The following is a 24344-nucleotide window of genomic DNA, read 5'->3' as shown; positions in this document are numbered from 1 at the left end:
TACAGACTGACTCGGACCTAGTCTACCCAATCTTGAGCTTGTTTTGATTACCGTCTGATCTTGTGGCCCTAAAATGTCAGTAGAAAAGGCAGTCGTAGAGAGACAATAGTGTTTGCTAATCATCAAAATATAATCCATGAAAACATATTTGAAACAATCTCCCCCTTTTTGATGATGACAAAACAATCCGACAATTAATTCCAAAACAGCAGTGCAAAATAGAAAGCTTTCAAAATTCAGAATACATAATATAGTGAAAACACTTAAACATCCTACTCCCCCTTTTGACATCTCAAAAAGAAGGAGGAAACGAAGAAATAAAGTAAACAAAAACTTTTTTTTTTAATAATCCAAGGCATGAACATAATGTAGTATTCCATGTGATTGACTTTAAAAACTTGTAAGTTAATGAGTTAACAACATCAAAAATCCAAAAAATGTTAGAATATCCGATCATGGTTACCCTTAACTCGGATTATCTTTTAGGGTAAAATTGTCTTTTGAAATCAATGACCTAACTCAAAAATTCAATTGGATATGAAAAAGGATCCGTTCACCATTTGGTTTCAAAAAATATATCTTATTGAATAATGTATCAAAGCAAATTTCTCATAATTGCAAAATAATCAAAATAAAGCCTTTGATTTTATCAAGTGATTCATGAAATCTTCTAAGTTTTAAGAGATTTGAAAAGAGAGGAGATCTTGCTTTTGGTGGGCTCATTTTATTCCTCTTATCAATTTGAATGGTGCTTTGCGCATCTTTTGATTTTTGATACACTTTGTGTATATTTTTTCAATTTGGTGTCATTACGCATCTTTTGTTTTTGGCATCATTGGCCAATTTTTTTTTTTCATTTTTGCAATTTACATTCTCTTTCAAAAACTCTTAAAAAATCTTAGTTGTGAGTATATCTTCTAGATATTATAGAAGAAAAACTCACTCTCTCATATAAGGAAAAACAATCCACAAAATAGAATCAATAATTGTATGAAGAAAATGTAATGATAAGGGTAACAAGGAATCTTGATGTGAAAAAAAGACTTTGATTATTATAAATATAAGATAGATTTGTTGTAGCATGGTTAGAAAAGATCTTAATTGCATACACCATTTGTTAATTCGAGATAGACTTTTGATTAGAAAAGAAAACCGTGCCACTAAAATATGTTAGAGAAAGAGACATAATCAACAGAATATTTTTACCCTTTAATGGATTAAGAGATGTAAAATATTGACTACAAATTTTTAAAAGCAAGAACAAGGCATACGATATCACTTCAACGATGATTTAAAAGAAATTTAAGAAAGCAAAAAATAAAACAAAACAACAAAAAAAAAACTAACAACAAAACATAAAGAAATAAAAGAAGAAAAGAAAAAGAACAAAAAGAAAAGCAAGTAAAAGATCTAGTGCATGCATTTATATCAATCACACCCAATCTGGTCCTTAAAGAGATGAAAGTGTCGAAGGCCAGTGGTTTAGTAAAGATGTCAGCCAGTTGATTCTCAGTTGTCACATTGTGTAACTCAATGTCTCACTTAGTCACATGATCTCTAATAAAGTGATGCATAATGTCAATGTGCTTAGTCCTTGAATGTTGGATAGAATTCTTAGAAATGCATATGGCACTAGTGTTGTCACAAAAGATTGATTACTTTACGGGTGACTTGTAGAGTATCTCCAATCTCTAGGCAAGGTGTGTGAAGGTCCAACCCTTTCCTCCAGATCTATATTTTCTACTCCTTGGGTAACATCTCCTACTCCTTCAATATTTTTGTGTTCTACTCTCTTCTCCAAATTTTTACTCCAATAGTAATCTCTCTAAAATCATCATCATCCTCAGCTCCAGACTTTCTAGGATCAGACTCATCAAACACTATATGTGTAGTTTCTTCAACCATCAAAGTTCTCTTATTAAACACCCTAAAAGACTTCCCAACACTAGAATATCCCAAGAAAACTCCTTCATCAGATTTTGGATTAGATTTTCCTAAGTGAGACTTCATATTATTGTGAATGAAAATCTTACAGCCAAAGATATGAAGGTGGAAAAGATTGGGTGTCCTTCCCTTAGTGTCTTATCTAGCTTGGCTCTAACATTCACCCTATTCAACACATTACAAACTGTATTAACCGCTTTAGCACAAAAGTATTTTGGAAGTGAATACTCAGTAAGCATGGCTCTAGGGGCTTCCACTAAGGTCCGATTCTTCCTTTCAGCTACCCCATTCTACTGAGGAGTCCTAGGAGTTGAGAAGTTGTAGCTAATCCCCTTGTCCTCACAAAAATCTACAAATCATTCATTTTCAAACTCTCCCCCATGGTCACTATGGATGGTCAAGATCTCACAACCTAGATTTTTTTGAATCCAAGTAAAAAAGTTTCTAAACTCCTCAAAAGACTCATTTTTGTGTGAAAGAAATCTAGTCCAAGTGAACCTCGAGTAGTCAACATCAATTACAAAACCATGGACTTTCCCTCTCAAGGTGGCAGTGCTAATGGGTCCAAACAAATTCATGTGAAAGACTTCTAAAGGTCTAAAGGTGCTAATGTCCTTAATGGGGTGAAAAGAGGAGTGGTCTTGCTTTCCTAATTGGCAGGCATCACAAAGGTGGTCTTTAGAAAATTTCAGTTTAGGGACACCTCTAACTAGGTCTTTTTGGGTCACTTTCCTAAGGGTTTTCATACTACCATGACATAATCTTTCGTGCCACAACCATGAATCGTCAATAGCAGTTTTTAAGAAAAAGTTGCAGCGCATTCAATGTTATTTAAATCAAGCATGTACACATTATTGATCCTCTTTCCCTGTAAAATAATGTTGTTATTTAAACTTATAATGCATGAATTTGCAAAGAAATGTATGATGAAGCCCTTATCACAAAGCTGACTAATGCTAAGCAAGTTGTGTTTTAATCGATCTACAAGCAAAATATTTTCAATCATAAGATTCTTAGAATTACCAATTATACCTGCACCTACCACCTTCATGGTGGTGTTGTCTCCAAGAGTAACCTTACCTCCTGTCTTGGTCTCCAGGAAAATGAATTGATTGGCATCACCAGTCATATGTCGAGAGCATCCACTGTAAAGGTACCACATACCCTCACGAGGCCTTTTGTGAGAGCTTACCTACAAAATCATCAAATGACAGTTTTAGGAGCCCAAGCAGATTTGGGTCCCTTCTTATGAAAAGTAGAATGCAATGCATGTGTGCTATGCTGTGAATTATGTAATTTGAATCTCCACACCCAATGTGTACTATGGTGAATAGTGCATGTGTATGAAATGTGTCCTAGCATGCCACATGAAAAGCATCTAACTCCAGGAAAATGATTTCTTAAATGGTTTGGGTAGTAATGCCTCTTCCTAGTTTTTTGGCTTTTAATCAAGTGTGGGTGTCATCCAATTTTCTTAAGTGTATCCAATTCATTTTTAATCCTCAAGTTAGTATCTTTTAAAGCATCATTATCAATTCTCAAATTATGCTCTATCTCTTTAGATTTCTTTAAATCATATTCAAGTGATGTGTGTGAAGCTTTCAATGAATCATACTCTTCAATTAATTTAGAATGCTTTTTATTTAAATCATCAAATTCATCAAGTAGAGCCATATGATTTGAATCAATTATAGAATGATCTTTAATCAAAATTCCATGCTCTTTTTGTAAATTTAAAAATTCCAATTTCAAACTAGCATGAGTTTTCTTAAGTTTTCTATATGATGCATGAATTTTTTCAAAAACTTTAAGGAGTTGGTCGTAGGATAGTTCACATACCTCTTTTTGATCAAGATGATCATCTTCCATTAAGCATAATTTTATTGTCTCATCTTCAGGTTCAGTCTCAAGATGCATCGGATGCTGAATCTGCCCAAAATGCCTTTTGAAATTTCTTTTTGTCCTTCCTAAACTTGGGTTTCTCGTCGCCCTTTTATTTGCTTGAGTGAGACTTGAGTGTAGGGCAATCAGCTTTCACATGTCAAGGTTTCCTGTATTCAAAACAAACCATGTAGTTAGAACTCTAAAAATTTTTGTTTCCCTTACATTTGTTCCACTTTTGCTGATACTTTTGTTTCTTCTTTAGAAAGCTTTTGAATTGCCTTATGATTAAGGAAAATTCATCGCTTTCAGACCCGAAAGAGTCAGAGTTCATGCCGTTGGCCTTCAATGCCACAGTTTTCTCCTTTCTTTTCTCACCTGCATCCAAATTTCTTTGATTCACTCCTTGCTCGTAAGCAATGAGTGAGCCAAGTAAGTTATCAATCGAATAGGTATTCAAATATTTAGATTCAGTGATTGCAGTGATTTTAGCATCAAAAGAGGAAGGCAAGCATCTCAAAATTTTATTCACTTTTTCATAATTTGAAAGTTCTCTTCCTAAGGTATGTAAAGAAATTTCAATCTGAGTAAATCTTGTATACATATCAGTAAACTATTCAGAAGGTTTCATACGAAAAATTTCGTAATCATGTAAGAGAATATTCAAACCATATTGCTTAAGTTCATTGGTTCCTTCATAAGTAATGCACAACTTATCCCAAATCTCTTTACCAGTAGTGCAAGTAGAAACACACATGTAATCTTCAGACCTTAAAGCACAGAAAAAATAGTTTAAACAGTTCGCATTAAGTTGAGCTAAATCTCTTTCATCAAAAGTCCATTCAGTAAAAGGCTCTTCAGTTTTAATTCCATTAAGTTCAAGAGAAGGTGGAGAATATTCTTCTTTAATAAGCATCCACATGCGATAATCAGATGATTATAAAAAAGTAGACATGCGAGTTTTCCAAAAATCAAAAGGTAGATTGTCAAACAAAGGTGGTCGTGTAATATAATATCATTCAGTTGTGTTATGATTTCCAAATTTAGCCATGGATCAAAATTCAAAAGTTTTCAAACTCAGTTTTTAAGAATCCCACTCTGATACCACTTGAAAGTTTGTTAGGGATGTTAAGCCCTTATGAACTGGCCCAAGGCTAACCAAGAGGGGAAGGGGGAGAATTGGTATTTTAAAAAATCTTTTAACCAAAGCACAATAAAGCTCAAACCAAAATCACCATAGAAAATAAGTGTCGAATAAATTAAATGCGGAAGCAGAAAAAGAACATAATGGTTTATAGTGGTTCGGTCAACTTGACCTATGTCCACTACCCAGAGGCACCCTCCGAGTATTGCACTACCAAAGTGACTCTCCTTTTGTTCCCACAGCAAGGGGGAGCAACCCTTACAAAAACCTCCTTTTTGCCACCCCCGGTAATGAAGAGAACCCAACTCCTTTTACATCCTCCTGAAGCAGGAAGAGAACCTTGATCTATCGCTGAAGCTTACCTCTCCCAACCTTTCCAAGGATAAAAGACTCTAGTGGAAGAAGAAGTGGAACAATGCTTGGACCAACCCTTTTGAATCTCCCTCATAAGCTCCATTTCTCAAGATCATCTCTCTCTCCCTCTCTCACACTCTCCTCTAGGCTTTATCAGGTTAAGATAGCAGCAAAAGATTATTCAAAATGTTGAACAATAGCTCTTAAATAGAAGAAATTCAAAATAGCTCATTAATTGCAAGTTGCTGACATTATCATCCAATATCATCCTGTACGATCAGTACAATTTAAACCTAATCAGCCGGGATGATCTGGGATGAATAGAAGAAAGGTGTTTCTATCGTCCAGGACGATAATAAATCATCCTGTATGATTAGTTCAAATCACAGACCATCGGCCAGATAATCGATCTAAAAAGAGTTATGGACGATTCCAAAATAGCTTGATCATCCGGGCCGATCTCACAATCATCCCAGATGATTAGTTCAATCAGAGGAAAATCGGCCAGAGCATCGCCCAAAATTTGAGCTGGCCGATCCTGATCGGCCAGACCATCGCCCAAAATTTGAGCTGTCATATATCGATCGTCCAACAGTAACTAAGTTTTTTGGACTGATCATCCTGAACGATATAGTGATTGTAGAGGACGATCTGATCGTATCAATCATCCTTAATTTCTTGCCTTAAATACCTGATTAATTTAGGCATGATTATATCATATCGTCCATGCCGATACAAGATCGTCCTGGCTGACTTCCATAAATAAAGAATGCCTAAATACATCATGGCGGCTGATTCTTTATATTTTAGGCCTATCATCCTGGCCGATACATGTATTGTCTAGGCCAATCGGCTAATGACAGCTGCCTTAACAAGATGTCCTGATTAGGATTTTTGTTGTGAACCAGATCATCCATGACGATATAAATATCATCTGGGATGATGTGAGTAAAAATAGAAATTCAAAATCACTCAAGTGTGTGTGTGTGTAGAGTTACTTAGCATCAGAATACTTCAATGGTTACAATTGACTCAAGAAAGGGAAAAATAAAATTACATACTAACTCAGACCTAGTCTACCCAATCTTGAGCTAGTTCTGATTGTCGTCTGATCTAGTGGCCCTGAAATGTCAATAGAAAAAGCAGTCGTAGAGAAACAAGAGTGTTTGCTAATCATCAAAACATAATCCCTGAAAACAGATTTGCAAAATTTATAGTGCATATATGTTTGTGTGTACTAACTTTTTAAGTACATTATGCACCATTTAATAAAGATTTAGGGCTTAAGATTTAGTAGAATAAGGTGTATTAAAAGAGTATGTAATATTCATTTATTTATTTTTAATTTCCTTAGTCAAGTCCTATAAGGATGTATGCTAGCCTGGTGATCGTGCACACAAACAAGGAGAGAAAAAATATTTTTTAAATATATTAATTTTTTATACATAATGTTATGTGAATAATTTATATCGTATGATATGTTATTTTAGAAATTAATTAAAATATTTTATTAATCTTAAAAAATAATTTTGAAATATAACTAATTATGCAATGTAAACACCACATGTACTAGATGATTTATTATAATTAGAAACCCTATCATTTAATAAATTAATTATAAATTAAATTTTAAATATTCTTCCATTCGTACTATATAAACCTAATTATATTGCATGCTATTTCAAATATAGCTTAATTTATTATTGTGATTATAAATCTAATCTGCTTAATTTGTTTTTTAATCATACTATATGAACTAGATCATAATATATAATCGATAAAGCTGATATTTGGTCATCCTATGATTCATCATAGATGAGCAAGAATTTGGTTAAACTAATTGTACTATACTACTATTCATTTATAATATAATCTAAACAGATCATAATGTACTTAATGATAATTATACAGTACTAAAAGGAAAAATTGAGCTGATCATACTATGTAAATTGCATAGTATGAACAAAGAAAATTAGAATCGATCCTACTGAACTAATTAGTGATTGTACAATTTTATTAGGTCAAATTCTAGGTATTGTATTATACAATCCTACAATCATATTGTATGAACTATAACGGTTGAATTAAATTTTTAGGGTTTTTATGCCCTCTATTTAAGCTTTCTTATAAGACTTTGAAAGAGTACTTTTTGGCATTCATTGAGTTATTTTCTTCTGAAGTAAGCTTAAAGAGAGAGCCTAGAAATTAGAAGAGAAATGGTGGAGTTTATGAGAGAAGTAGAAGATATTTGTGGGTTTCAAAGGAGTGTGAGAGGGAGTTCACAATGGTTGCTTTAGGAAACTTGCATATGAGTTCCTCCACGTGTCAACATTTATCTGGTGGGAAGCTTTAGGAAGAAGATCTCTTTAATGTCAGAGGAACCATCCACTCTATCGCAATAAGGAACATGAAAGTGATTCAAGATTCTTTATCTTCACAAGTGGGTGAAAAAAGATTCCAGTTTCTTTGCCTCATAAGGATGAAAAGATTATGGACCTCTATCGCACTGGATTGGTGGAAGAGATTTTGTAAGGGCTTCTCCACCTAGCTGTGGAGGTTAAAGGAGAGTCACTAAGGTTAGTGCAATACCTAGAGAGGAGGACTCTAGGGAGTGGACATAGGCTTTTATTTGAGCAAACTACTATGCAATTCTTGTGTGCTTACTCTAATTTTTGTTTTATGCATTTTACCTTTTTGTGATTTTTTCCTAAAAATTGCATGTTAAAAATATGTTATTTTAGTTATCACAAGTTGATTAAATTATTATGAACATTATTGTAATTGTTTATAAGTTTATTAGCTTCTAGGTCATGTGATTAAATTATTTATTTTAAGATATTAAAAAAATTATAAAAAGAATTTTTGTGCTAAAAAAATTTTAAATAACAAATTCACCTACCACTTAATATGCATAGGGCAGTTCAACGAGTTCTTATAACCTCCCCAAACTTTCAAGGAATTTACCCTTGGGTGGATTTTTAAGTGTTTAGGGTTATGGTTTAACCCAAATGCTTGAGAATTCACCCCTTCCAATTCACTTAGATTTTAGTGACATGATTGGCATGTTGTGATTGTTTATGTGTTTGTTATGGGTTAAAAAATAATGATTTCAAACCCATATGACTTAAAGTTACTTAAGAAGAAAAAAATAAGGATAATATATAGGAATTTAGAAAAAATCATAGAAAGTAAATATGCATCTAATAGAGGTGAAAGTCAGGACATGTGAACTTAGTTACATTATATACCCCAATGTTAAATTTCATTGGATTTAGGGCCCAATAAGTCAGAATTTTAATTAAGTTAAAAATTAGCCCCATAATGAAGCATAAAATGTCCAAAAATCATAAATAATTCAAATTAAATCCAAAATAAAAAGATTAATATATCAAACATTTCAAAATTAAACCATCAATTTAGGAAAATAAAAAACCCCATAACTTAATTTCAATTTTAATTTTAATTTAATTTTTAAGAAAAAATAATAATAAATTAAATATTATTAAAAACTTCAAATAAATTTCAAACTCTTGAAAATACTTTTTCGGGTCATACATGACCTTTGGGAGCAATCTCAAAAAGTTTGGAGTTAGTTTGGAGAAAAAACACCAAAACATTCTTAATTAAGAAATTAATTAATTTAATTAAATATTAGAATTTCAAAAATTAATAATTAATTTCAAAACATTCTAAATTGTAAAAACTCAAAGCCATTAGATTCCTTTAAGGGTATAATATTTATTAAAAATATCAAACTTCTAAAACTTGGTCAAAATCAAATAGTCAACTCTTTGGTCAACCTTAGTTCAAAAACACATCAAAACTTTGAAAAATCATAAGTTAATCTAGAAAAATCCAAATCCGAGAAACTTAGTATCTTCTCACTCAACTTAGGGACTAGTATTTAGAAAAAAAAATATTAAAATTTTATAATTTAACTTAAATAAGAAAATTAAAATTAGATGCTTAATTTAATAGATTAAATAATTCATAAAATCCAAATAATTCAATAAATCATCAAAATCCTAGAAAACATAAACTTAATCATTAAAATCAGACAATCAAGCCCCAAATACAAAATAAATACTCCATTTTTAAAGCTTTTAGGATTGACTACCTTACATTGCGAGGCTAAGCATCCTAAGGAGGCCTGGTTCCTCGAGCTTACTATTACAATGCCACAAATTCATTCAGTGGAATGCAGAACTTTAAAATCAATTTAATATAATTATTTTACCAAATTAAATATTTAATTTAACTACATCAACTTTTTTTTTATGATGGATTACCTTGAGCTGCGGGGCTACGTGTCCTAGTAAGGAGGCCTAGTTCTTCGAGCCCACTATGACAATGCTATAAACTAGTTGATATAAAACAAAATTAATTAATTTAAAAATTAGCAATTAACTAATTTCCTTAAGAATCATTAAGAAATTTATTTTGAACAATTAAATTGATTAATTAATAGTAGTTACTACTAGGTAACATGGGCCTACGAGACTATTAAACTTAGCCCCAAGGAATGTGAAATAAACTTTGCAGATTTGATGTAAAAAAAAGGGTGTAATCACTCAACACTTAAAAAAGTTATTTTAAAATAAATATTAAAATGTTAACATTTAAACTCAAATTAAAAATCCTATTTGACCTACTTCAAATTAAAACAATAAATAAATTTAACAATTACCCAAGATAAGATACATCAAAGTCACATAGTATGATACAAACACTTTAGAAGGTTTATTTGGATAACCAATCCTAGTTTTAGGTTAGGGAAATGTTTTCTTTTTCTACCACTTATGTATTGAGGTTTTTTATGGATTTAATTGTATTGCTTTAATTGATTGATGTGATATTCATTAATGTGTTAATTTTATTATATCTTTTATGAATTAATGTGATGGATGTTACATTGTTCCCAGTTTAGAAATATTCTAGATGATCACAAAATTTTTTATATGTGGTCATGCTCATGCATGGCTAAGTTTTTTAAAGGCTAAATTAAAACTTAACTGATAAATTTTTTGCAAGTGCTAAATATGCTAAGTACACCCCACCCCCACCCCCACCCCCACCTCCTTGAAATTAAAAGAGCATGTCCAAGTGTGCTTGTGCTCAAATGTGAGCAAATTAAATTGTATAACTACTTGAGATATTTTTTGTTATAACTGCTTAAGATAACCATGCACGTTATATAGAGCTTCTTCCTTAATTTTCTACATTTATTTTAATTTAAACTATTGTAAACATTGACTTTGAAAATGGGATATTAACCATCCAACTTGAAGTACAATGAGAAGGGAAATATCCCATAGGGGAGAGTTCATTTCATTTGGAGATTTAAATTAGGATGATTTGAAAATAAATCAAAAGAAAAAATAAACACCACTTCAAGTAAGAGTTCTTTCCATTTATATACTTGGACTCGATGAATTTATGAAGCTCATAGAAATAAGGAAGAGGAACGAATAAAGATATTAAGGATATCCCATTTTTAAAATTATATGCATCATTCTTAGGACTTAAATACAGGTTGTTGTCAGTGGTACCAGGCCACTTTTCATTTTTGTAGGCCTTGGGTTGTAATTAATTGGCACTTCCCAAATGAACTTTTATACTTATTTGATTTATTTTAATTACATGATTTGATCAATGTGTTTAATTTTGTGTAGCAAGAGTATCATAATCTTTCAAAGTTTCTTACTTTTGCATGCTGCTTTTGATTTTTCCTGAAATTTTTAAGAGGCAAGATTGAGCTCGATGAGGATCTCATGCATTCATATCAAACATTTCCTTCCTTGTTAGTCACCAACCATCTTACGGGTTGTGCCAAACCACCTGACTGATTAGAGTGTAGTTATGTCTAGGGGATTTTGTGCAATCTCTAAGGAAAAAATATATATTTTTAAGTCTTATTTTTTTTAACTACTTCATAACACTTTTGCATATAAGGTCAATCATCAAGTATTATATTAGAAATTAGTTAAATTAATAAAATTTTAATTACATTCAAAGGATAATTAACTTACATAAGTAAAGGGGCCAATTAGGATATTCTCTAGATGTTTATTCCAATTCCTTCAATCTTTAAAAAAGTGCACTCATCTTACATAAAAAATTGAATTCGTTGTTTTGAAGTTAGGTGGTTACTAGCTCCCCAATTCATGCTAAGATAACTCCAAATTTGCATATCATTAGCTAGGTTCGGGTCACTATGGTTTAGTACCAAAAATAGACTTAGGAACCATTACAAAGCTAAAATCATAAGACTTCACCTTTGAGAATATAATCCCAACATTCTAATAAACTGATAACTAAAAATTAAAATCTTTTTTTATCTAAAATTTAGTGCTTAACGCATGGGATAGATTTAAGTATTTCTAATTTTTTTTAGAAAGACAAAATACCCCTACTCATCCTTTATCCTCCAAAATAACTATTCAAATTTGATCTAATCCAAGTTAAAATTATAATCTCACTCCTTTGATATTACTCCTTCAAAATTTTAAACAAAATTTCTGCCAATATTTTAATTGAGAGTATTCATAGGAACCTCAAGCTTCCTATGATGTAATTAACTATGAGGGCGTGCCTTCAAAGGAGATTAAAATACCACATATAAATTAAAAAGTTAATAAATTTTGTTTGGAAAAATGAAGAAAATGAATTACGATCATTTTCATTATATTCAAGTAATTAATAAGGAATGAAATTTTCTACCCGTGGGAAGATATATCATTTGGTGTTATTACTACATTTATGAATTCAACAATAACACATAAATATTATAGCTAAATATTTAATCCAATATTTTTTTACCCTTCAGGATTACATATAGTTCCTTCTTGAATTGGCTACAAAATTCATGATGAAATTTATAATTCTAAATCTGAACAACAACAATAACATCAGCCTTTGTCCCACTACGTGGGGTATTCTAAATTTGAACCCATTAAAAAATTTTATCTAGACATTTTGAGATGGTATATCATTTATGATCGTATGTTCAATGTTAAAATTAAAATTCAAAAGTCAATCTAAAATTTCTTAAAGAAATTAAAATTTTAATTGCTTTGCACCCTTTCTAAAGAAAAGTTTTAAAATTAGTGTAATAACATTTCAAGTACATCATATATTACTTAAAGTCTCAAGTTTAGGTAGAATCAGAAGTTTTTTGAAACAGTTTATAATTTCAATTTCTTTTATTTTATATTTCTTGAGTCTAGCCATGGTGCATGCAAAATTTTCAACCATGCACAAATACAAGGGAGTGAGAAAAATGAGTTGAAATTTTTTTGAACTAATCTTACTGTAAGATTTTTATCAAACTACACAATCAGCTATACAAATATCAACTTTTAATAGCTAATTTTTTAATTAAGGCTTATAAACTAATCATACTATATGATGTAGATCATACTGTATGATTCATTTCTATCAGGAAACTTTTGTAGCTAGATGATTAATGTAAGTATTTAAAAAAAATTGAACTAATCATACTATATGATGTTAATCATATTATAAAATAGTTAAAATCTTACTTAAATTAATCCCCTTGATTAGTAAATAAAATTCAGGTTTAATAAAATATTGTAAATCATATTGTATGATATATATCATAATATATCATTGATAGAGTTGAAATTTGATAGTCTAAGATATCATATTGGATGAAACCTTAATTTTTTAAACTAATTATATAGTACAACATTAATCATATGCTAAGAACCGATGATGTTTCAACTAAATATACAATATGAAGTAAATTACACTGGACGATTGATAGAGATGGTTTCCAATCATCCTCATGATCATCCTATACGAATAAAAGGATATTGAACTAATCATATCGTATGAACTTTCTATTGTAGTGTATGATACATAAGCATAAATTAAATAGTTCATCTGAATAACTATTCCATCATACTAGATGAAGCCTTATTTTAAACTAATCATACTATACAAACATAGATTATAGGGTATGAGCAGTGACAACTTAATATAAAACTTAAGATTTTTGAGGCCTTGTACTTAAGCAATTCAAACTTATCTCAAGAGAGACTTTTAGCTTTTTAAGGAACTCTGAGGGAGAATTTTTGAGAGAGCTCTTAGGCTTAGAGACAGAGAAGGTGATGTTGTGTGTAAGGGAAAAGAAGTGTTAGAGTTTTCATAAATTTGCTCACGGAAAGCTTACGCCTTGCTTCCTTCAGTGGCCTTGGTGAGTTCTTGGAGTTACTCTTGGGAGAGAAACTTCAGGGTCAAGGGTTGTGGGTTCTCTTCCTTCATCAAGAGGGTGAGAAAGGATTGAAGGTTCTCAAACATAATGAGAAGGGTTAAAAAGGTTTGGAGGTTATTTGCCATCACTAGGAGGGTGAGAAAGATTTTAAAAGTTCTCTTCCAACCAAAATTGTGAAAATGATTTCAAAGGTTAGCTACCATCACTAGGAGGATGACATAGCTTTCAATTTTCTGCCACACTGGGTTTGGTAAAAGTTATTTCTAAGGGCTTCTCTACCTTACTGTGGGGTAAAATAGAGAGTCATTGTATTGTTAGTGCAATAACCAAAGAGCAGGACTCCAGGGAATGGACGTAGGTCAAGGTTGATTGAACAACTATAAAATTTTGATGTGCTCCTAGATTTTTCTGCTCCTTTATTTTAAACATTTTAATTTATTGCATGAATTTATGTTTTATTATAAAATACAGTTGGATTTATAATCATGCTTGGTAAGATTTAATTTGTGTTTGAAAAGAAAGTTATATATATATATATATATACATTTTTATTTCTTAATGTTATAAAAATTCTAAAAAAAAAGAAAATAAAGTTTTTAATTTGCTTCCACTTGTGTTAGTCACTTGACTAGGATTTTGTGGTCTTGGTTAAAATAAAAAAAGGAGTTTCTTTTTAAGTATTTTTAAAAGTACCAATTCAATTCCCCCCGGGGGGGGGGGGGGGGGGGGGGGGGGGGGGGGGGGGGGGGGGTTGAGAATTGGTAGTATTTTAAACCTATTGCTTACTTTAAAATAAAACTTATATTATTTGTATTTTTCAAAAATTAAAAAGCAAGCAAAAACTATCACCTGATGTGATGCTACTAGAATTATAAAAAGTTACAAAGATGGTGATGATAGTTTAATAAACACAATAAATTATCAATCACAAATTTCTATCAAGTAATTATCATAAAAATAAAATTTGAAAAAATAAAGTGTAGAAACTAAGAAATTGGAATCAGCACGCCAAAATTTTATAGTGGTTCGCTCAAATAATGAAATATTTCCACTCCCTAGAGTCCTCCTCTCTAAGTATTGCACTAAACCTTAAATGTCTCGCCTTTAGTCCCCACAGTTAGGTGGAGAATCCCTTACAATCTTTTTCACCAACCTGGTGTTGTAGAGAACCTTGACCTCCTTTTTCACCCTCTTGGTGATGGAATAGAACCACAACCTCCTTTTTCACCCTCTTGGTGATGAAAAAGAACCAAGACCTCATTTTTCACCCTATTAGTGAAGACAAAGAACCTCTTTGGTCTTCAAACTGAAGATCTTCTTCCCAGAGCCGCCCTTCAAACCTAACAAGACACTTGTAGGAAACAAGGCAGAAGCAAGCTTGAGAAATCATGTGTAAACCCCTCACACTCCTCCCTTTCGCTCAATATCTCCTTTATCATTCCCAAAGCTCTCTAAGAGAACTTATCCAAGCTCTATACCTAAAAAATTGAAATAGATAAATACTTGAAAATGACTAATTATAGAGCTTAAATATAAGGCCTCACAAAAGCCCTAAAATTTAATTTTGATGATACTAATCGTACAGTATGATCCCAAATTGCATAGTATGATTACTTCAAACTATCCCTATTAGTACTATTTGACAAGTTACACACTATATAATTAGATCAGGAATTGAGCTGGTTGTCAAATATGACTTGGAGCATTGTCTATTATGATTAGTTCAAATGACTAGGATTATTGTCCCATACAATTTATGATGAATAAATATCATCCCATGCATAAATTGTGTTGTATAGTATGATCTGTCAAATCATCCAGTATGATCTAACATGATCAATTAATCTAAAATTATTCCCTAATCACAGGATTAATTTGGATAAGATTTGATTATATCATACTGTATGATACCTATCATATATTATGATTAGTAAAAAAATTTGAATTTAAAATATTTCACAAATTATAATTGGTAGCTAAGATCTTGATTTTAACTGATCATCCAGTATGTTGAGTACAAATAGATTTTTAATAACTCAATTATCAATTTCAATGATTCTAAATATATAATCATACATTACAGTTATAATCGTACAATACAATTAGTTTAGAGTGCTACATTTTTAATATTCTCTCTATTACTCCCATTACTGTGTATGTGCACTTTCATCAAGTTTAACATCCACCAAATATATGACTTGACTCAAGAAATGTAGAAATCAATAAAAGTAGAAAATATAGACTATTTAGGACACTTGATTGTACCGTAACCAACCTTGAGCTGATCAATTTATATAATATACTATGGACCTAAAATTTAGTGCACAAGAAATAAATATGTAATAATAATAGTAACAGTCGATATCATAGTAGAGAATCCAATAATGTTCTTTATCATCGAAATCATAAGACATGGGTTAAGATTTGAAATAATCTTCTTTTTGATGATGACAAGCATTGTGTTGGTAATCATTTTAGATTTAATATTGTTATTTTCTAAGCTCCCCTTTAACAGGAAATTTTTTAAAAAATATGGAGAATTTTTTTAATTTTTATTATTTTTATTTTTCTTTTTGTAATTAAAATAAATATTAAAAAGAATACAAAACATAAACAACAACAACATCAAGCCTTTATCCCACTACGTGGGGTCGGCTACATGAATCCTTTTTCTCCATTGTGTCCTATTAAAAGTCAAATTCTCGTTTAAATCTAATAAAGAAAGGTCATTCCTAATATTTTCTAACCAGGTCTTTTTAGGTCTACCCCTACCTTTCTTAACAAAAGTCAAATCTAATACCTCTACTCTCCTAACCGGGTCATCGCAAGGCCGCCGTTTTATGTGACCAAACCATCTAAGGCGACTTTCTCTAATCTTATCTTCTACTGGAGCTACTCCAACCTTTTCACGTATATGCTCATTTCGAATCCTATCTCTAAGGGTAAAGCCACTCATCCACCTGAGCATCCTCATCTCTGCCACACTTAACTTAGTATTATGCTTCTCTTTTAAAGGCCAACATTCGGCACTATAAAGCATTGCAGGCCTCACTACCATCTTATAGAATTTTCCCTTAAGTTTGAGGGGTACATTTCTATCACATAACAAGCCCGATGCATTCCTCCACTTCAACCATCCAACTTGAATTCTGCTGATAATATCCCCATCTATTTCACCATCACTCTGAACAATAGATCCAAGATATCTAAAACGTGTACTCTTATTAATGACTTGATCACCCAAAGTCACAAACCCCTCACTAGGTCTATTACTACTAAAATTACACTCCATATATTCCGTTTTAGATCTACTCAAGCGAAAACCTTTAGACTCTAAGGTTGACCTCCATAATTCAAGTTTACCTTCAACTCCCTCTCTAGTCTTATCAACAAGAAGAATATCATCAGCAAAAAGCATACACCAAGGTACATCCTCTTGCAAATGTCTAGTGAGAACATCCATGACTAAAGCAAAAAGATATGGGCTTAAGGCTGATCCTTGATGCTCAACATAAACAAGAAAGAAAAATAAAATAGTGGACATAAAATAACAAACCAGATTATAACCTTCCAATAACATTCTACTCCCCCTTTCTACATCACCAAAAATGAGGAATGACTAAGTAGATATATTAAAACAAACACACACATTATAATGAAAAAAATAACAAAGACAAACACCAAGAATAAGATAAACTAAAAACACAAAGATCCTTGACCAGGTGGCGGAGTTCATGGTGGTTAAAAGTATCGATGAATGGAATCAAACTGGTTTCCAAACTTTGCCATATCATTCTCATGTTGTTGGTGCTGCTCCAAAATGTAAGTTTCTAAATGAGTCTCCCACTAGTCAAACCTCTGAATCAATGTATCCTACTAAGAAAGCTGGTGTACATGTGTTGGTACTAGTGTTGGACATCCCTCCGTCTCCTTTAGCTCAAGGTCAACTTAGTGAACTTTTTTGTGGCAAGAACTATGACGGATGTGGAAGGAGCTATTTGAATAAAAAATTGGGATATTTTTTGATGTTGTAGTTAATAGAAGATTATATTTGGATTCAAGGGAGAAGGTAATGATGAGACCTAAGGCAAGATTTGGCTTTCTTTTATTCCTAGGATCTCAAATGCAAGTAAGGTGTTCAATGTATCATTATGTAGAACAATTGCATTGAAATTAATTTCCTCCATTATAAAATAGGTAGTACAGGATAGAAGGGGTGTGATATTCATCCGATCCCTAAACCCTAAACCCTAAATCATAGCTTTTGGAATTATTGAGTTGTGAAGGATATGTTGGAAAAATTTTGGCATCTTGCACTAAAGTGTTGACATAAGGAATGTGGTTGTTTACGGATGAGTTCCTAAGAGTGCTGTTAATGGGGAACTAAGTATAGTTAAGAAGAAAGGCTAAGGAAGGGGCTTTTTCACCTGTGGTAGAGAGGTGCATGATTTGGTCAAAGTCTTAGTAGGTTATTTTTACAAGTTCTTCTATTGACATAGCATTGGAGGCAATGTCCTCACTACTGAATCAAAGGCTTATAAAAAATATTAAAAAAGGAGCTCATATTTAAAAGGGAATATAAGAGTGAAAATGAGTTGTGAGGTGGTACGATTGAATAGGTTCAATACCTAGAAGTTTAAGACTTTCTGATTTATGATTTTTGAAGATATAACCTTGAGAGCATTATGATGGTGATAAGCCTCTTCATTAGCTACTTCTAGAAAGCAAGGATCAAGAGAGCGTCAAGAAGAACTTCCTATGATGGATCTCAAGCACTTTCCACTAGCCATTGTAAGAAGTAGAAGCTTGTGGAAGAAGGATGAAGGATTGAAAGGAATTGAGTGAAGAAAATCCTTATGTTTCCTCCCTTTAAATAGAAATTGACCATATTACAAAGTACAATGGGGTATCATACAGTATGATCCATGGAGTTTAATTTTCCCAATGTTAATAGTAAAAATCTTTCATCTTATCACACATTACAATCAGAATTATAATGGAAGATGAGTGCAAAGATGTTCGTCCTAAGGAGTCAGCCTAAATGATCATTGACTTGTCATATCATATCGTACAAGTAGGTGTTTGTACAATATGATTCGACATTTAATATCATACCAACCAAATTCAATTCAACCAATAATAAGTTCCACTTATATCAAATAGTATGAATTGCATGTTCGTATAGGAAGATCACTAATAATTGAGCGATCAGAACCATTAGATGTGAAATGAGTAGTGATTTGATATTTATGAAGATCATACAATATGATGTGTGATCGTATAGTCTAATATGAGTAATTTTGTGTTGGTGGGTGATGATAAAAAAAACTCCATGAAATAAAAGAACATAAACAAAACTTCACACAAAAAGGATCCAAAAATAAATAACAAAAACTCAAACAATCACATAAAAAATTAAACAAAATACACAAAAATAGTGAGATTTTCAATTTCTAATTTATTCAGATTCAAGCATGAATATCTATAATGCTTATTGTAGTCCTCAAGGTGCAAAAGGTTTCAAAGGCAAGGGGTTTTTAAATATGTATTCCAATTGATCTTTAGTAGTTATATGATGTTGTTATATATCCTCCTTCGTTGTATGATCTCTTATGAAATAATGTCTAATGTCTATATGCTTTATACGAGAGTGTTGGATTGGATTCTTAGAATTACATATGGCACTAGTGTTATCACACTTGATTGTAATAATGTCGATATTAAGTCCAAGATAAGGAATTTATTGTTTAAGTTATAGGACTTGAGCAACACAGCTTCCTACAACTTATGTATTTTGATTTAGTGTTAAATAGGGCTATAGAGTTTTATTTTATACTGGACATGGAGACTAAAATTGACCTATGAACTTATAAGTTCCAAAAGTTTTTTTTTTATTAGCTCTACATCTTGTGAAGTCTAAATCAGAATATCCTATGACTTCAAAAGAAGTAATATGTTTAGGATACTAGATTCTTAGGTTTTGAGTTCCTTATAAGTATCTAAGGATTCTCTTCATAGCAAACATAAGGAATTCTTTGGGATCAGCCTAAAATCTAGCACAAAGACATACATTAAACTTTATATTAGGTCTACTAGTAGTTAAATAAAGAAGTGATCCAATTATCCCTCTATATTTCTTCTTATCAACAAGTTTTTGATTTGGATCCTTATCTAACTGAATAATAGAGCTCATGGGAGTATTACTTGCCTTAGATTATCCATCTCATATTTCTTATGAATATCCTTGATATATTTTGATTGGCTAAGGAAGGTTCCATCATCCTTTTGCATCACACTTAATCTAAAGAAATTTGTGAGCTCTCCTAACATGCTCATCTCAAACTCCTTAATCATTATTTTTGAAAATTATTCATAAAGATTCTTATTTATCAATCCAAAAGTATATCATCAACATATATATGAATAATGAGTAAGTCTTCACCTTCTTCCTCTAAGAATAGAATGGTGTCTATAATATCCTTAACATAGGCTCTATCTATAAGTAATATGTGTAGCCTTTCATACCAAGCTCTAAGTTCTTTCTTTAATCTATATAATACCTTCTTTAATTTCAATACATGATTGGGAAATTGAGAATTCCCAAAACCTGGGGTTGCTCAACAAAGACATATTTTTTAATCACCACATTTAGAAAGGTACTCTTGATGTCCATCTGATGTAACATGAATCATCTAAAGTAAGCTAAGGCTAGTAGCACTCCATTTTTTTTCTAGTCATGCTACAAGGGCAAAGGTTTTCTCAAAATTAATTCCTTTAATTTGATTATACCCTTTAGTTACAAATCTAGCCTTTTCCCTCACCACTTTGCCAGAGTCATTCATTTTATTTTTAAATACCCAATTAGTTCCTACAACACTAATCATAAGGGTTTCTAACTAGTTCTCATACGTCATTCCTAATAAATTGATTTTGCTCTTCCTATATTGCTAGGATTCAAAATTTATTCGCTAGGGCTTGATCTATGTTATTGGGTTTTTCCATGCAAATGAAATCCAAATGATTAACCTCCTTTCTAAGTCCATGCTTAGTTCTAACATCTTTTGATGGATAACCTAGAATAAGTTCTCTAGGGTGACTAGATGAGTATCTCCATTCTCTAGAAAAAGCTCCTAATGTTCTACTCTATATCCCAGCAATGGATTCTACCCCTTGGGTGACATCTTCCACTTCTTCTTCTTCTAACTTAGACTCAAAAGATTTATATTATTCATTAAACACAATGTTGGTTGAATCTTTTACTACTAATGTCATTTTATTAAAAATCATATAGGGTTTACCTATAGATAAATATCCTAAGAAGACTTGCTCATCACATTTGGTATCAAGCTTTCATAGAGGTGATTTTTTATTAATCAGCAAAAAACATCTATAACCAAAGACTTGCAAATGAGTAAGATTAGGTGTCTTACTCTTAGGGAGCTCATAAGGTGTCTTATTTAACTTAGATATAACATTGACCCCTATTTAACACATAACTAGAAGAATTTATTGCTTCTGCCTAAAAAAATTTAGGGAGATAATATTCAGTTATATGTCCCTAGTAGCTTCTACTAAAGTTTAATTCTTCCTTTCAACTATTCCATTATGTTGAGGCATAATAGGGTAGAAAAGTTATGCTCTACCCCTATCTCCTGATAAAAGGATTCAAACTTATCATTTTTAACTCTCCATCATGATCAATATAAATAGTTGATATCTCACATCTTAATTTTCTTTGTATCTAGCTAGAGAAAGTTCTAAATTCTTTAAATGATTCTTTCTTTTGTGCTAGGAATCTAACCTAGGTGAATCTAGAATAGTCATCAATAATCATAAATCCATACGATTTCCCTTATAATCTTGCTATACTGATAGGTGCATATAAATCAATAAGGAGAATTTCTAGCGGCCTAGAGGTATTCACATCCTTGATTAAATGGAATGTAGACTTAATTTATTTTCCTAGTTGGAAGGAATCACATAGGTGGTCCTTATTAGTGAAGTCTAACTTAGGTAGGCCTCTAATTAAGTATTTTTGGGTAATATTCTAAGGGCCTTAATGCTTGCATGACATAGTCTCCTATGTCATAGCGAGGATTCATATATAGTGATTTTCAAACATAGAGAGTTAGAGAATTCAATGCAATTTAAATCAAGTATATAAACATTATTGGATCTTCCCTTCTAAAATAAATTTACCATTCAAGCTAATCTTATATTTTGAAGATAAAATTTTAATATCAAATTCTTTGTCACAAAATTAACTAATGCTAAAAAGATTATGAATAAAACCATCATTAAGTAAAACATCCTTAAATTTAAAATTCCTTGAGTTTCCAATTATACCCGAACCTATCACTTTCCTAGTGGTGTTGTCTCCTAGTGTGACCTTAACTCCTGAGTTACCCTTCAGTATGATGAACTACATCAAATCTCCAATCATGTGCCTTGAACATCCATTGTCTAGGTACCACATGCTCTCACTAATCCTTTTGTGTGAGGACACCTACAAAATAAATCAAATATTATATTTGGGAACCCAAAAAAGTTTTGGTTCCACCTTAGGCTTTGTTGAAAGAATTACATGCATGCCATGATGTGGTGCACGTGATTTAGGTTTCCACACTAGATGTGTCCTATGGTGTATAGTACAAGTGTGGGCTATGTGACCTAGCATACAATGAGAATGACAAATAACACAAGGGAAATGATTCACTAATTTATATTAGTTGTGGTGCCTCCTACTAGGGGTATATGATGCATATACGGATATGGGATTATGTTATTGTGTCAATGTAGGTGGTGTTTTATTTTATTGTATTGCTTGAATTTTTGCTTTTAAAAATTTATTCTCACTTTTAAGATTTGTAACTTATAATTTTAATGCATGGTTACTACTATTTAGTTTTGAGCAATAGTTTTTATTATTTGTATGCATTTTATATCTCGAGATGTTCTAATTTCAAGGATTCACATGCACTGGATAGATCATTATGCTTATTATTTAATACATCAAACTCATCAAGTAATGACATGTGATTACTATCTAAATTAGATTGTTCAGCTATCACATAGTTATGCTCATTTTATTAAGTAGTAAGATTAGTGTTTAAACTAACATACATGGTTTGGAGTTTCTATATAAATCATGTTTTTGATATGATAAATAATTCATCATAAAATAGTTGACATACCCTATCTTGATATGATTGATCAGGTTTATCATTAGCCAAGAAACACAAGTTTGTTACCACCTCTTTTGCTTCTTATTCAAATGATTATGAAGTAGAGTCAACCCAAAATGCTTTTTATCTCCATTTATTTACCTTTCTAAACTTAGCCTTGTCTTAACCCTTCTGTGTGATTGGGTGAGTTTTCTGGTTAGGGCATTCTATTTACAAGTGCCCTAATTTTCTCCATTTAAAGAAATTTTTAAGCTAGCGAGTCATCAACATAATGTCATCCTCCTTCGCATCTACAAATCATTCATTGTTCAAGTCATTGGCTTTTAAAGCCATATTCTTCCCTATTTTCTTATCACATGCACTTAGTAGTCTTTGACACATGCCTTGCTCATAGGCAATGAGCGTGCCAAGCAACTTAACCATTGAATATACATTTAAATCTTTGTATTTTGAGATTACAGTAACTTTAGTGTTGAATCATGTTGATTCTAAAATAGGTTGTTAGGCCTAAACTAATGTCCCAAGGCTAACCAAGAGGGGGTGAATTGGTAATTTAAAATTTTAACCCTTTCTTGGATTTTAAAATGATAGAAACTGATTAATGAATTTGTAGCAAGTTAATTTTAAGTTTTTTAAAATAATTTTTCAACCAAAGAAAAATTAAAACTTGTAGAAAATAAAAAGCAGCGGAAATAAAAAGACATAAGAGTTTATAGTGGTTCGGTCAAACACTACCTATATCCACTCCCTGAAGCCTCCAACATCAGGTATTGTCTATACCAAAGTGACTCTCCTTTTTCTCCCACAACAAGGTGGAGAAGCCTTTACAAAAACTCTCTTCCACTAATCCCCGATGCGATAGAGAACCGTTATCCTTTTGCACCCTCCAAGTGTAGGAAGAGAACCTTCGGCTATTCACACTCTCCAAGTGTAGGCAGAGAACCTTTGGTTGTTCACACTCCAAGTGTAGGCAGAAAACCTTTGGCTGTTCACACTCTCCAAGTATAGGTAGAAAACCTTCAGCTATTCACACTCCTTGAGGGTCGGCAGAGAACCAGATCTTCTTGAAAGATCTTCACATTAGAAATCTAGAAGGACAAGAGAAAGGAGTGAAGAAAATATAAAATAATATATAGAGATTCTTACCCTTAAGTAACCAAGTGAATTCTTCATGCTCCAATAGGAAGAAATCTCCTTTAAACACTCTCTCTCACTCTCTCACTCTCTCCTTCAATTTCCCTTTACCCTTCACAAAGAACAAGTGAAAAAAAGATTAAAGGTAAGTTTTTAGTGGACCTTTTATAGAAACAAAATGAAATACTATCCAGAAAAACTAAAATTTTCAAGTTTGATGACCACGATCGTCCCGTATAATCGTCATTCGTACATAATAACAGTTAAAAAATTGTTGCGTACGAACCCATTATGAATTCATATGAAAACATTTTGTACCCGATCATCGTCCGGTATGAAATATATTTGTCCAGTACGAACAAAAGAAACTCAAAGTTAGTATGCACAAACCTTAGGATGAAATGAATGAAGCCAGTCTAGAGCCCATCATCCTGGTACAAAAGAAAAATATCGTCTAGACAAATAG

Source organism: Dendrobium catenatum, unplaced genomic scaffold, assembly GCF_001605985.2.
Source record: "Dendrobium catenatum unplaced genomic scaffold, ASM160598v2 fragScaff_scaffold_1236, whole genome shotgun sequence".
NCBI classification, from domain to species: Eukaryota; Viridiplantae; Streptophyta; class Magnoliopsida; order Asparagales; family Orchidaceae; genus Dendrobium; species Dendrobium catenatum.
Note: the sequence above shows the minus strand (reverse complement) of the source record.